Source organism: Petaurus breviceps, unplaced genomic scaffold (genome assembly GCF_028583685.1).
Source record: "Petaurus breviceps papuanus isolate PSGF00001 unplaced genomic scaffold, PetGlider_PUasm1.0 91041, whole genome shotgun sequence".
NCBI lineage: Eukaryota > Metazoa > Chordata > Mammalia > Diprotodontia > Petauridae > Petaurus > Petaurus breviceps.
The window spans coordinates 4806924-4822524 of NW_027187400.1; the positions used below are offsets into that span (position 1 = coordinate 4806924).

General features: G+C 46.9%; 3 protein-coding genes across 4 annotated transcripts in view; 2 read left to right on the top strand and 1 right to left on the bottom strand.

Annotated features, from left to right (window-relative positions):
* PPP1R8 (protein phosphatase 1 regulatory subunit 8) overlaps positions 1 to 15601 on the bottom strand; it is a 373418-nt gene that overhangs the window by 134057 nt on the left and 223760 nt on the right. The gene's annotated exons all lie outside the window — the stretch shown is intronic.
* WASF2 (WASP family member 2) overlaps positions 1 to 15601 on the top strand; it is a 343739-nt gene that overhangs the window by 119818 nt on the left and 208320 nt on the right. The gene's annotated exons all lie outside the window — the stretch shown is intronic.
* The window catches only part of FGR (FGR proto-oncogene, Src family tyrosine kinase), a 73825-nt gene that overhangs the window by 32217 nt on the left and 26007 nt on the right, over positions 1 to 15601 (top strand). The window contains exons 3-4 of one of the 2 annotated variants that reach the window (XM_069079326.1): positions 12392 to 12503; positions 13646 to 13688. The exons of the other annotated variant lie outside the window; for it this stretch is intronic. The gene's annotated coding sequence lies outside the window, so the exon portion shown is untranslated. The remainder of the gene's footprint in view (positions 1 to 12391; positions 12504 to 13645; positions 13689 to 15601) is intronic. 2 annotated transcript variants of the gene reach the window in all.

Genomic DNA, 15601 nt, shown 5'->3' on the forward strand with positions numbered 1-15601 from the left:
CCCCTAATTCTTCTTCCTTTTCCCTAGGAATGGTGAGGATGAACAAAAGGTTTAGGGAAGTGATCAAGACTGACCATTCCTTTAGGATTTGTGGTTCCTTTCTTTTCTTTTTAACTTTGTTGTGTCTTTAGTAAATCTCATAGCCATAAAAATTCAGTTGCAAATTCTAAGTTTGAGTGGCATCTTTGCTCCTAGTTCTCCATCACTTCACCTCAGCAACCAGTTCCTCCATGTTGGTGAAAATCAGATGCAGAATAGTTCTCCTGGTTAGTTCTCCCACCTTTTAAAGAATGAAGTTACCATCCAGGAAAGTCAAGAAATATGAACTGCTCTGTTTTTAGCAGAAAGAGAATTCCAGCAGATGCTAGGATAACCAAGATTATGTCATGTCTCTATGCCAGTCTTGGGGTCTGTTTCTCAAATGCTTCATCTCTTTCCTATTTCTGTCTAGGTGGTCTGTAGCATACTCCAATGATAGCATCAGTTCTGTTTTTCTCCCCGATGATCCTCACCTGATTGTTTTTCACCATGCTTCCCCACTCTGGTTCTTGTATTTTCTCTCATGGATATATCTTCTTAATATATTCTAGTACTTGCTCATGCATGTGCTCAAGCACACACACACACACACACACACACACACACACACACACACATACTCCACTGGACCTTTTACCAGTTCTGTACTTTTTGAATAATCATGGCTTTCATCTCACCAAGTTTCAGTGATATCTATGCGGTCAAATTTTCCTCTTTGCAAATCTATCCCCTTGCTGGTCACCTATATGCTGATCATTTGTGTGCAGTGGTTCTCAAACTTTTTGATCTCCAGACCCCTTTACATTCTTGAAAATTATTAAGACCTTCTCCCCAAATTTGTCTTTATAAGCTCTATCAATATTTATCCAATTAGAAATTAAAACATCTTAGTATTATTATGGAAATAGTTCTGACCTTTCAGACCCCCTGAAAGGATGTTGGGGACCCTTAGAGCATACTTTGAGAACCAGTGGCACACATACACAGAGACCAACTCATTAGCATAATGGGGATAATAATTGACCTACCTCACAAGGTTGTTGTGAGGAAATGAGATAATGTATGTAGAATAAACCTTAAAAGTACACATGTGGGTTTATACACATATATGTTTGTATGTGTATGTTGTTATTCAGTTGTTTTTCAGTCGTATATAACTGTTTGTGACTCCATTTGGGGTTTTCTTGGCAAAGACACTGGAGTGGTTTGCCATTTCCTTCTCCTGCTCATTTTTAGAGATGAGGAAATTGAGGCAAATGGAGTAAAGTGACTTGCCCAGGGTCACACAGCTAGTAGGTGTCTGAGGCCATATTTTAACTCACAAAGAGAAATCTTCCTGATTCCAGGTCCAGTACTCTCTGCACTATGCAACCTAGCTGATATGCACACATATGTATATAGGCATATATGCATACATACATACATATATGTATATATATATTCTGGTTGTTATTAAAGAAGGTGGTGGCTTGTATTGCCAGCTGCAGAGGCAGAATCAGTTTTGCTTTACTTGTACTCCTTCCCTTTTCCAGAAAAAAAAGGAGAGATAAAATTGGGATGAGTCAGACAGTTAGCAAGAAGCTACTCTCTCACCTGGGGGCTGGAGGTGAGGAGAGGAAGGAGCTGTCCAAGGTTTGGTTCATGCATTGTCTCAACAGTCATCACTCAGCTCTTGCTAATTTTTATGATATCTCATAACACAGCTTGTTAACAATGGTCCACAAGAGCCTCAGTGTTGAGTCTGAAGCCTCTAGATATGGAAAAGAGTGCCCCATACCAAAGTGTTCCCCTCTCACTCCTACAGCCTGGCCTTAAGCTTCCCCATGACTCTCAAGATGGAGGATAAACCTCTTTTCTGACTTCCTCCTTCCAGAAGCCTGCAAAGCCAAGCTCAAAGAGACTGCCAAAACAGTGAATTCTGGGATAGCATCTGCTTCACTCTCCTGTCTCCATATCAGCATTGACACCCCAGGCATTACATTCGATTTCATGCACTGTCTCAGTTGAAAATCAGCTTGGTCAGATCATTCCAGCCTTCTTTTCCGAAATTGGAAGCTCCCTTTGTGCTGGAGGCCCTTGCCAAATGACCTTCTTGGTGAGCCTCAGAACAACCCTGTTTGGCTCTGCTGTTAACTCACTGTGGGATCTTGAACAGGTCATCTCAGTTTCCTTATTTATAAAATGAGAGAGATGGACTAAAGCAGTGGGGTCAGACTCATACAGAAACAGTTCCTTGCAGTAGTATATTGACTTAGAAAATCACAAATTAACATTATGTTGTATTGTATTATATTTCTTTTGTTAAACATTTCCCATCTACATTTGAATAGGGTTTGAACCACGCTCTGGAGTTTTGAGGGTTACTTTGATTCCTCTCAACTATAAGGTTGACATAAGGTTTCTCTTGCCCATCTTTTATAAATACAACTTTCTCATACATTTGAATCTCCTAACCTTGCCTTGAAAGTACTAAGTCCCTACTATGTGCTAGGTGGTGCAGTGGACAGAATGCTGAACCTGGAGTCAGGAAGACTCCTTTTCCTTAAGTTCAAATCTGGCCTCCGACACTTCCTATGTCTGCCATTTTATGTTCTAAGGCTCCTTTCTCCCTGACATTTTATGTTCTAAGGCTCCTTTCTCCCTGATACCCTATGTTCTAAGGTTGTGGCCTCCAACCTTTTTTGGTTTGGGCATCCTCATAAGTACTTTTTTTCCTTTCCTGGCAGGTATGCTGAGGTTGGGAAGGCATAATTTTCCCAATAGCCCTTTAGCAGCTGCTGGTATGGGTACCCAGATTAGAGGCAGGTTCTAACAGTCACACCCCAAGTCTCAGCTAAGAAGGGGGGAAATTGGGAGCTGTGATGAGAGGGAAGAGATGCAGTAGGGACTGTTAGGCTATAATGGTGAAGGGTATTTGGGGCTGTGTTGTAGACAAAGCCTGTGACTGCCTACCTTGGGGTAGGGGAATGAGACTCATTTTCCTCATTTGCCAGTTGGTTGATCACAAACCCCTTGGGGTCATGCCATTGACCCTGACATTGACTGTTTTAAGGCCCTTTCCTGTCCTGTTATTCTGTGTTTCTTTTCTAGCTCCAACTGATACATGATTCTTTGATCCTGTAACCATGTCTTAGACCTTTTTATAATCCCTGAAGCACCATGCTTCCTTAGTATAGACTAGTCAGATGCTCAACAAATGGATGAATGAATAAATGGAGATTTGGGGGTAGACATAAAACTTTCCCTTATATCTGGGGAATTGAATTTTGATTGAAAGAATCATTTCATTTTTGTCCCTGTATTCCCAACACCAAGCAACATACTTGGCACATGTTTAGTTGTTTCCATTGTGCCTGATACCTTGTGACCCCCTTTGGGGTCTTCTTGGCAAAGACACTGGAGTGATTTGCCATTTCCTTCTCCAGCTCATTTGACAAATGAGAAAACTGAGGGAAACAGGGTTAAGTGACTTATCCAGGGTCACATAGCTAGGAAGTGTTGGAGGCCAGATTTGAACTCAAGGAAAAGGAGTCTTCTTGACTCCAGGTTCAGCATTCTGTCCACTGCACCACCTAGCACATAGTAGGGACTTAGTACTTTCAAGGCAAGGTTAGGAGATTCAGATATATGAGAAAATTCTATTTGTGAAAGACGGGCAAGAGAAAAAAAAGATAAAAGAAAGCCAGTTGTCTCATCATTTTCAGCTACCTGGCCCATTTACTCAGCTCCAGATAGTTGCTGAAAGTTCTGCCAGGCACGGTGATAAGTCTACTATGGTTTACAGGACTAAAGAAGGCCATAGTATGGCTGAGATCATTGGTTCTCCTTGAGCAGATTAAATATGGCCCCTGAACTCTTCTTCATTTGTTCAGTCAAATCCTTTATAGATATGACAAAAAGGAAATTTCTTCCCACCCCAGCTATTTCCTCTCTTTGTGACCTTGGACACAAGGTCTACATATTTGTGGAAAGAGAGTTTGGAACTAGATGTTTTCCAGAGTTCCTCCTAGTTCTAATATTCTAGGCCAGGTTCTCTACCCCAGTTCTAGGCCTACAAATTGACTTTCCTTTTAGTGAACCTCAGTTTCCTCATCTGTTAAATGGAAAGATCTGGCCCCAAGGACCTTGTGAGAAAGACCGCCAGGGAGAGGGAAGACCAGCTATCGTGTGTGTTAGGGTGGATGAGAAGGCAGGAATCTGTGCCACACCGTCACAATCACGGATATGGTCACGGTCACCGAAGGATGGGAAAGGAGGCAGCTGTGACGATGCTGCAGGTGTTTCTTCATGGAGATGAGGCTGTAACCGCTGGTGCCTCACAGCCGGCAGCAGCAATTCTTGAGCGGGTGAAGCTCTCTGTCCAGCACTCCGTAGCTCACCAGCAGCACCAGTCGCTTGGGTTCCCGGGCTAAGGGATCTCCCAAGGCTTGCATCAGTATTTTCCCCAGGAGTGATATGCAGGGCCTGGTGCAGAATGGGGCCCTTGCTGCCAAAGGAAGGGCACGAGGTGGGAGCTCTGTGTGAAGGCAGGCAGTGGCCCGGGTGATCACAAAGAGGGAGGACGCCAGGAGTAAAAGCATGCTCCGTGACTGGGACGAGATCTGGGTTGGGGATGGCACTGAAACTGGGGGAGGGAGCAAGGGGCTGGAATCCCAGGGTTACGGACCAGGAATTAGCCTGAGGTCGAGAGGGACGAGTGGAGAGATACTTGGGTCGAGTTGGGGAGCAGCACTTCTTTCTGGGGACGGGAACTGGTCTAAACCGGAGGAGAACTAGGCTGGGGACTTTCCCAGGGCGTGACTTGTCCTGCAGCTAGCGCAGATTTTAGAGCCAGGACTAGGTGAAGAGACTCGGCCAGGTGTGGGGGGCGGGGCCTGGGACGGTGCTCGGGGTGGGGCCAGAGACGAGAGTGGGGCCTATCAGGGGCGGAGAGGACTGGGCAGATCTGGGGTGGGGAGCAGCTAGAGCCTGGGAACTGAGCTGATTCTGGGCGTGGAGGCGTCGGGGGCCGGGGCTGGGGGCGGGACTGGCCGCGGTCAGGCCCAGATCCTGCCCTCACAGTAGTGAGGGTATGACTACATCCCATGGGCTTCCGGCAAAGAACCCGGGCGAGGCGTCCACGGAGACGGCCACGGGGACTCTCAGCAGGACTTTCAGCTTGGGGGCTTCGGAGTCCCAAGCGGGGTACGTTCCTGTAGCTGGTCAGGAGCACGGTGGGCGTGCACCCGTTGGCTTGGCACGCCTAGTTCTGGGGGCCCAGGGCGCTGGATATTAGTGTCTTCTCTGCGGTCTCTACCCGACCCCCCACCTCTCACAGCTCCTTGCTGACCCCCTCTTCCTCTGGTAGCCGCAAATAGTTCAAAGGAAGCCGCAGGTCAAACCTTGGCTCCACAAAGACTGAAGCCAGCCCTAGGTGACGGGGCAGATTTGGAGGTCACTTTGCTCAGGTTGAAAAGCCCCCTCTGAACGCCTCCAAGAACATCCTGTCCCTTCCCCCAGCCCTAGCTTATACTCGGTCTCTGGAAAGGAGACTGGCTGCCCCCAGTGCCCTCCCAAAATCTCAGACGGTTCCTAGGAAACAGTTTACAAAGCACTTTACCCAGACTCATTTGAGCACGAACTTCCTAGCGTTGTTATAGCATCAAATGAAATAATACCATGAAGAGCTTTGCAAACCTGAAAATGCTGTGGAACTGTGAATTGTTACCACCAAAAAAATACAGTGGTGTTTTGTAGTGTTGTACATAGTATGCACTGGACCTGGAGCCAGGAAGTAAGGAGTTCAAATGCGGCCTTTGATATCTCATAGCTGTATGACCCTGGCCAAATCACTTAGACTCTCATTTTCCTCATATATAAAACAGGGGTAATTAAGTGCTAATAACACTTTAAGTTTGACTCATTTGATTCTCACAACAGCCCTGGTAGGTAAGTGCTATTATTATCCCCATTTTATAAATGAAGGATCTGAGGCTGAGAAAGGTTGAGTGACTTGCTCAGGGTCACACAGCCAGTGTTTGAGGCAGGATTTGAATTCAGGTCTTCCTGACTAGAAGTCTTGTTGCTTTATCCACTATGCCACCATCCAGAATAGGACCAGAACTAACTGTGTGACTGTGGGCAAGTCATTGAACATCTCTAGCAACCCTGTGAGATTATATATTATGGGAGGTATGTGGGTCTGCTTTGGTGGAGGGAAAGTACACATCCTGTGTTCACTATACAAATGAAAACAAAGCTTTAGATCAAGGTGGGGAAAAAACTTCATGAAGTTGTGAGTAAAATGATTTGTAAACTACCAAATATAGTATAGAGTGTGCTGATATTTTCATTTTGGCATCTAGGTGGCAAAGTAGAACTGCTGGGCCTGGAGTCAGGAAGACCCATCTTCCTGAGTTTAAATCTGGCCTCAGTCACTTACTAGCTGTGACCTGGAGCAAGTCATTTAATGCCTCAGTTTCCTCATCTGTAAAATGAGCAAGGAAATCACAAACCATTTCGGCGTCTTTGTAAAAAAAAAAAAAGAGAGGACCAAATGGGGTCATGAAGAGTCAGACATGACTGAAAGAACAAAAATTACTGTGTCAGGCATTGTGCTAGGTGCTAGGCATAGAAACAAAAAGGAAACAGCTTCTGCTCTCAAGAATCTCCTATTCTAATGGAGAAATAACAGCTACATTCACACATGTAAGTAAATACACAATATACACAATGTAAATAGAAAGTAATTTCAGAGAGGGCATTGGCTGTCATAGGGATCAGGAAGATCCTTGGGCACCAGGTGACACTTGATCTAAGCTTGCAAGGAAGCAGTGGATTCTCAGAAGCAGAGATGGAGGGGAGGGGGAAGAGAACATTCCAGGCCATTTGGGAGCCAAGAAAAGGCACTGAGGTGGAAGTTAGGAATGTCGTGTACGGGGAAACAGCAAGCAGGCCAGTTTGACTGCTGTGTAGAGTATGTGAAGGGGAGTCATGTACAGACCTGGAAAGGCAGACTGGCATCATACTCAAGAGCCAGGAGGCTGTGTGGGAGTTGGACTGGAGAGGATAGAGACCAGATACAAGGAGGCCAATTGGGGGGCAATAAAAAGTGATAAGAAAAATAGGCTAGGGTGGTTATAGTGGAGGGGGGGAGAGAAAGGGACAGATAGAGATAATGAGGCTATAGAATGGACAAGTCTTGACCATTGGTTTGTTATAGGGAAGGATGAAGGGTCAAGGCTAGCTCCAAGGTTGAGAGATTGGAGGGATGGTAATGACCTCAATAGAAATAGGGAAGTTGAGGAAATGGGTTGGTTTGGGGAGAAGATAATGAATTCTGTATTGGATATGTTGAATTTGAGATGCCTACAGGCCATCCAATTGAGCATGTATAGAGGTTGTTGGTGATGTGGGCCTGGAGCTCAGAGCAACCGGAGCTGGATTTGCAGAGAGAAGATATTGATCCTAAGGAGACGGTGAGATCACCAAGACAGAGAGTGTAGAGAACAGAAGAGGGCCCAGGTCAGAGCATGTAGCAACAGGAGTTGTTGGGTGGTGGAGTGGTGAGGAAGATGATGATACAGTGAAGGGGGCAGAGAAGCCCACATGGAAAGGCCAAGGTAGACCAAGAAAGCTGTGTCGGAAAAGTTCAGAACACTGGCCCTGGAGTCAGGGGGACCTGAGTTCAAATCTGGCCTCTGACACTTAAGACAAAAACTAGCCATGTGACCTTGGGCAAGTCACTTAACCCCAATTGCCCTCCAAAAAGCAAAATAAATAAACAAATAAATAAGAAAAGTTCAAAAAAAAGAGAAAGGATGTGGGAGGGGAGGATGGCCAGTGTCGCAGAGAGGCTGCTGTAGTCCTCCCTGTGCTGGCACAGACATGATCAGAGGCCTGGGCCCAGTGGTCCCCTCTACCCATGAGGTCCACCTTGGAATTCACCAGTGTGATGAGGCCACTGCCACAGGGAATCTCTGGGCTGCCTTGAGCATTATGGGTGTCTCCCTTAGACCTGGAGCCACACTGGGGCAGGCAGACCAAGCCACTGACACCTGCAGGGAACCTTAGTCCCATCCCTTATGCCTTGAGGTCCTTCATCAGTTTGTAACTATGTGCCAGCCCCTTGGCCAGGGTTTCCTGGGGGGTGGGATGGGGACTGGAACAATCCCCTCTGTGTTTGCTATACCCATTTGTAGCTTTTAACCCTCTCCTTCAGGAAACTGGAATGGATGGCCTCCACCACTCCTCCAGGTATAATAGAATCCCCAACCTTTGCTGTCCCTTTAAGACATTGCTGTGGTTATCTATTTTTGACCAGTCTCCTCCATTGAACAGGGAGTTCCCAGAACCAGAAGCCATTAGTGGAGAGGCTCTCCAAAGGCAGAGACACATGCTCCCTTCCCCCAGGGTGGATACCTGGCAAAAGCCAGGTCAGACTGACAATTCGCTCTCTGTTTCAATATTTGAATATCTGTGTTGCCTAATCCCTGCACAATAAGAGACAGGGGGCAGTTAGGTGGCCCATCCCACCACCCATCTATCTCCCTGTGATTCTCCTCCTGTCTCTCCCCCCATGTAACTCATATTGCTGCTACAGGTAGCAGGATTTGAACCCTGAACTTCTTACTCCAAATCCAGAGCACTTTTGACTACTTCATATTGTTTTCCCCATCTGAGCATAGGGTCAGAAGACCTGTGGGGAGTGAGAAGAGCATGGAATATGGAGTTAGGAGACCTGGGTTTAAGGCCCTGCTCTGCCGTTTTACTACCTGTGTGACTTTGGGCAGGTCATTTCACCTTCCTCATAGAATCTCATTTGGAAGAAGCCAGCTAGCCTTCATTTTCAAAAAGGACCAGGAACATGTTGAGAGATGTCTTGACTTGCTCATGAATTGGATTTAAGTGAGGCAGAGTTGCCCCAAGGTGTCAGCCTCACTCTTTCTTCCTGAGCCATAGAAGTGCCGTGGCAGGACAAAGTCAGGACAACCAATTGGTGGCCCAGGATGCAGTACATGGCCTTGGCATCTCCAATTGTCTGACCAAACCCTAAGCGCCTGCAGCACCTGCTTCAGTCGCCTTCACTGCTGTTGGAACAAATTGTTCTCATCCGCCCATTCCACCAGGGGAAGTCTTCATGCTACAGCTTCTTGGAATGACAGGTGAGAGGTGAACATCAAAGGTGGGTGAGCAACCCTGAAAAGGGCTTGGCAGTCCTCACACCACAGGTACCAGTCCTCCCTGAACACCCGGTGTACAAATGGGGAAGAAGAAGGGAAACAGACATCTATTAAGTATCTAGTATATGCCAGGCATCTTACAAATATCTCATTTGGTCCTCACAACAACCCTGCAACTACCATCCTCATTTTATAGTTGAGGAAGTTGAGGCAAACAGAGGCTATGTGACTTGTCCAGGATCAAACAGCTAATAAGTGTCTGAGGGTAGATTTGAACTTGGGTTTTCCTGAATCCAGGCTCAGCGCTCTATCCACTGAGCTACCTACAGAATCACAAGATCACAGAATCTCAGAGCCAGCAGTCCCTTCCGTAACCATCTGGTTCAACTCATACCTGAACAACAATCTCTCCTACAATACAACTAAGTAGTAGTCATCTAGCCTTTGCTTAAAGATCTCTGGTGAGGGGGAACCCACCACTTCCTGAGGGACTCCCTTCTGCTTTTTTTTTTTTTTTGGTCTTTTTGGAGGGGGGAAGGCAGGGCAATTAGGGTCAAGTGACTTGTCCAAGGTCACACAGCTAGTAAGTGTTAAGTGTCTGAGGTCATCCTGACTCCAGGGCTGGCACCCTACTCACTGTACCACCTAGCTGCCCCCTCCATTCTACTTTGGGATGGTTCTGCTAGGAAGTTCTTTCTGCAGCTCCCAAACTAGTTCTGCTGTTTGGGACCAAGCATAAGAGTCTCGACATGCCAGTTTCTCTAAGATGCTTTCCTGAGCTGAATAGAGAAGAGATCCCAAGAAGTGACTCCTTACTTCACCTTCTTCCCTTATCCCCTGTTCAGGTACTCATCCTCTTCCCTATGTCCTTGGTAGATGGAGACATTCTATTTTATTCTTGTATGTCTGTACTCTGCCCAGTGGCCTGGCCTTGAGGGAAAGATGAGGGCTGGAGGAGGAAGGCCCACTCCTAACTACCCCCCCCCAAACTGAAGCCCACCAGAAACAGGATAGAGGTTTCCAAAGGAAGGGGGTGGCTCTTCTCTTTTGAGAGTTCTTTAGGGTGGGAAACACCATGCACCCCCAAGGCTAGACACTCTGTTCTAAGTCAGCCCCACAGGTCGAGGCTCAAAACCCAGCACAGGTGGTCCATTTTCCTGGCTCCCCAGAAACTCTGAGATGTCCAGCCCTTAGTACCTCCTTTAAAAGGATACATGGACCACTGCCAACCCTTCATCCCTGAGGGCAAGGTGTTCCAGTAAAAGTCAAAGACCTAGGGCAGGGTGGAGGATCCCACTTTCCTTTCTCCACTACTGGCTAAGAGAAGGGCTGGAGCCTAGTAAGAAAAGGTGCCAATGGGGAAGGGGGCAGGACTTAAAAGAAGCCAACTTCCTGCATTAGCATGGAAACATATAGGGCAGTATGACCTCACCTCCCATGTCTCCTGCTCCTATCTCAGGTTAAGACCTCCTGGGAAATCTGCCAACTTCTAGCCCTCTGGGTATTGTCTCAGGGTGTATTCTGGGCACAGAGGCCAAGAAAGCTCTGGGATGAGATGATAGAGAACAGGAAAATGACCAGAACTGTTTGGGATCTCTGCCTACCAAGCAAAGCATTTTTAAGGGTGTGGCCTAGGTAATTTCTTGGCTTTCCTGACCTTCCTTTAGTCTATATGTTCTGAGAAGATCAAGGACTGGTGATTTTTCACAGAATGAAATGAACAGAGCTGAAAGAAACCTGACAGACCATCTGGTCCCATTCTTATCTCCTCTACAAACATCACCCACCAGTGATCACCTTGAATCTGTCTATGGACTTGCAGCAGTGAGGAGCTCGTTACCTATCAGAACATCCCATCCCATTGTTGGATGACTTTAACTATTTGGAAATCCTTCCATACATTAATCTTTACCCAACCAGACTTCTATGTACTTGTCTCATCTCTGCCCACTAGGTTCTAGAGAGATCTTATGGGCAAAAGCAAGTCAGGCCATTTGCTATGATTACTGAGCTGGAGTACTAAACCAGTACCAGTAGAACCCAACTCTCTGAGGTCAGGCCACAGGACCAGATGCCCAGAGAACCAAGCCACACATGCTCCCCCATCATTACCTCCACTGTCAGAAAGGACAAAAAACCTAGCAAAGCAAAGTATCCTCTCACAAGGACACAATTCTACTGGGGGGTGACCAACAGTCATCGAGTCCTAATTTAGCATTTGCTGCAAATCCAACCATGCATTAGGGACCTGTAGAAGAGGGAGAAGCAATGATCCCATCCTTTAGTGAGTTTAGACAAGACGGAGACTCAAAAATTGTCAGTGCTGGAAGAGGCCTTAGAACCTAGAATATTAGAGCTCAGAAGGGGCCCTAGAACATGCTGTAGAATGCCAAAGTTGGGAAGGACCTTAGAATATAGACTGTTGGATCCAGAAGAGGCCTTAGATTATAGAAACAGTTGGGTAGTGTCTATGAACATAGAATATGAGAGCTGGGAAGTTCCTTAGAACATAGAAAGTCTCTAACCTTAAAAAGATCTTTAGAACTTAGTATGTCAAAGCTGGGAGGGGTCTTATTATAAGGCTAGAATGTCAGAGCTGTGAGGGCCCTTAGAACACAGAATGTTAGAGGTGGGAGGGCCCTTAGAACATAGAATGTCAGAGGGGGAAGGGCCTTAGAACATAGAATATCAGAACTGGGAGGGCCCTTAGAACAGAATGTCAGAATTTAAAAGGCCCCTAGAGATCAAGTACAATTCTCTCAAGGGGAAACTGAGACCTGGAGAAGGGAGGGAGCTTTACCAAGGTCTCAGAATGAGTTAGCAACAGAGCCAGGACCAGATCTCCTCATCCCTAGTCTGGTGGTTGTATTATTTGACCTTCAATCTCTTGGAACAAAAATTAATGCCAGGCAGGCAATCCAGTGAGAGACACAGACAGTAAACCTTGCTGCAGGCCTGCAGAGAATGGAGAGGCCCTGAAACTCGTGGGAAGGATTAGATAGTGTGGGGGGGAGGAGGGCATCCAGTGCAGGGAGAGCCTCTGAGGAAGGGTTTAGGGCTAGAAATGGGCATGTGCATAGGGCACTCTGCCGACTGGGAGGAGCCCAGGGAGTGGTGAATGTGAGAAAACATGGGATCCTGGAACCAGGAGGCACCTTCCAAGTCATCTACTCCAACCTTCTCCTTTACAGGTAAGGAAACTGAGACCCAGGGAAGTCATTCAAGTCATAAGTGTGTGAGGATATACTTGAACCTGGGTCTTCACTCCAGATCCCAGACTCTTTACCCTCAAACACACATCATGTGAGTCATTTCCTACCCAGTGTAGTCCTCAGCATTCTCTGAGTCCGGAGCCCTGAGCTCAAAGGAATCCAAAGGGAAGAGAAGCCAGGGCCCAGTAAACAGAGGGGAGCCCCAGGCTGGGGTGGGGGGAGGAGGATTCTCTGAGGCCAGACCCATTCCTCCCTTCCTGTCCCTTTGGGGTATCTCCCCTGGCCACTTCCCCTGTTTGAGTTTTACTTTTGGTTTTTGATCTAAGGAGTTCAGAAATCCCCCAAGTATGCATCCACTGAGGGTGGGAAGTTGCATCAGGTTGCTTTGAAACCTGGGAAATAAAAAGAACACCAACGAAAGCCCCAATAACATCCATTGACCTTTCGGACAGACCCTCCCTCCCCAGGCCCCGGGAGCATCCACCAGCTTGGGGGAGGGGAACAACAGCACCAGTGGGGGATGGGAGGGACAGCTCCCCCATGGCTGGGCCAATCTCCCAATGCTGCTCCGGACAGGCCCTCAGCAACTCTGCCCCAGCAGCACTCACCCCTTCATTCCTGTGCTATCTTCCTGCTCTCCTCTTCCTATCTCATTGTTCCCATGCTTCAGCGCTCTATCTTCTCGAGGCAGCCTGACCTGATCACCTTGGTACATGGTGATCTCACTGTCCTCTGAGTTCCCAAGGCACCATGTGGTCAGCACCATTTGCTGTTTCCTGTGTGTGTCAGCTTCATAAACCAGACTGAAACAGAAAATGAAGTCTGTGCCACCTCATAGAACACAGAATGTCAGAGCTGGGAGGGTCCTTAGAACCCAGAATGTCAGAGCTGGGAGGGCTCTTAGAACCCAGGATGTCAGAGCTGGGAGGGCCCTTAGAACACAGGATGTCAGAGGTGGGAGGGCCCTGAGAACACAGGATGTCAGAGGTGGGAGGGCCCTGAGAACCCAGAATGTCAGAGCTGGGAGGGCTCTTAGAACCCAGGATGTCAGAGCTGGGAGGGCCCTTAGAACACAGGATGTCAGAGCTGGGAGGGTCCTTAGAACACAGGATGTCAGAGCTGGGAGGGCCCTTAGAACACAGGATGTCAGAGCTGGGAGGGGCCTCAGAGCTAAGAATAATAGACTTGGGAGGAGTCTGAGATTTTGCTTAGTCCAAAACTTTCATTTTCCAGAGCCAGAATCTGAGGCTGAACGAATGGAAATGGCTTATCCAGGGTAAGTAGGAAAAGAAGACTGTGGGTGGCCTGCCTGATTAATAGGCTTCAGAGCTGACCCAGCTCCTCAAGTTGCCCACATCTCCAAATGTTCTCTCCCAGATTCTCCTGCCTTCAGAAACTGCAGGTAGTGAGCACCCCCTCCACCACTCTCTCTCCTTCACCACCCCCACCATGGAGACGGGGGGGGGGGGGAGAAGGATGGGGAGCTGCCCTTTAGAGGCCTGATGCCCATCTGTCATTAGATTTTTTTTTTTATCGTTCCTGGGGTGTAAGCCTCACACTCCACATCCGTCCTGAACTAGAAAGCAGAAGACCTGGGTTCCAGTCCTCACACTAACACTAACTTGCCTAAATGATCTTGGCCCTCCATGGATAGAACGTTGGACCCAGATCTTAGAAGAACTGAGTTCAAATTCAGCCTCAGATACTTACTAGCTCGGTGACCCTGAGCGAGTTACTTAACCTGTCTGCCTCAGTTTCCTGAACTGTAAAATGGGAATAATAAAAGCACCTACTTCACAGTGCTGCTAGAAGGATCAGACAGTGCAGTAGAAGCTAAGTAAATGCCTTTTTCCTTCCTTTCTACCACAACTTGTCTAGTTTTTCCCCAATAAAGGGGCATTTACTTTGTTTTCAGTTTTTCTCTATCTCACTATTCATGCTCCACCCTATCCCAAACACCCAGTGCTTATGGACACTCCTATAAGGATGGGGACCTACTTGTTTCCCCAGCCTCTATTCTATCTCCCTCCATTCCAGATCAATGCTTTAGGCTAAACGATTCTCCTTACTACCCTGCTCAACAAGCTTCCATGGCTTCCTACTGTCTTACAGTATAAAGACTAAATTGAATAGTCATCATCATAATAGCTTCTTATGTTTCTGTATCGCTTTAAGGTTTGCAAGGGTTTTCCTTACAACAGCCCCAGAAGGCAGATGAGGCCAGTATTACTATTCTCCTTTTCCACTCAGATCTCAGAGCTAGCAAGTGGCAGAGAAGGAGTAGAACCCAGGCCTTCTGCCTCTGAGTCGTTTCCACTATATGACCATGCCTTTCCTTAGCCTGTCATTCAAAGTTCCCTGCAATGGGACTCCAGGCTGCTTTTCCAGCATCCATTTCACAGCACATACCTATGCGCACAAATACACCAATGTATCCGTACATGTATCTTCTACAATACATAGAAGACCATATTTATACACATCTGTTGAAACAACCCCCTACACACACACCACAAACAAATACACACTGATACACAACATTACTTGTTCTACAACTTAGAATCTTAGAGAGTTTCTCAGGACATTAAGAAGTTAAATGACTTATCCAAGGTCACACAGTCAGGGTTGTATCAGAAGCAGGATTTGGACTCAGATTTTCCCAGCTCTGAGACTGCCTCTCTACTCACTGGGCCACATGCCTTTCTGGCTCTGTGGATACAAATACAAAAACATAAGAGCAAGAGTCCCTTATCTCAAAGGGTTGCAATTCTACTTGGGGAGGAAGAAGTGAGTAATATGGATTGTCATTCAATTGCATCTGATTTTTGTGACCTCATTTTGGGGTTTTCTTGGCAAAGGTACTAGAGTAGTTTGCCATTTCCTTCTCTAGCTCATTTTACAGATGAGGAAATTAGGCAAAAAGAGGTAAAGTGACTTGCCCAGGATCACAAAGTTCGTGAGTTTCTGAGGTCAGATTTGAACTCAGATCTTTCTGAATCCAGGCCCAGTGCTCTACCCACTGAGCCACCTACCTGCCTAAGTCATAAGCATAGGGATGTTATTGTTGATGATTCTTCCTTCTTGAAGAGGACCAATGATATCAGGAGGGTGATATCGTGACTTTCTAGTGAACTGGCTTTAAGTGAGGCAGGGCTGTGCAAAGCTATCAACCTCAGTTTCTCCTCCAGA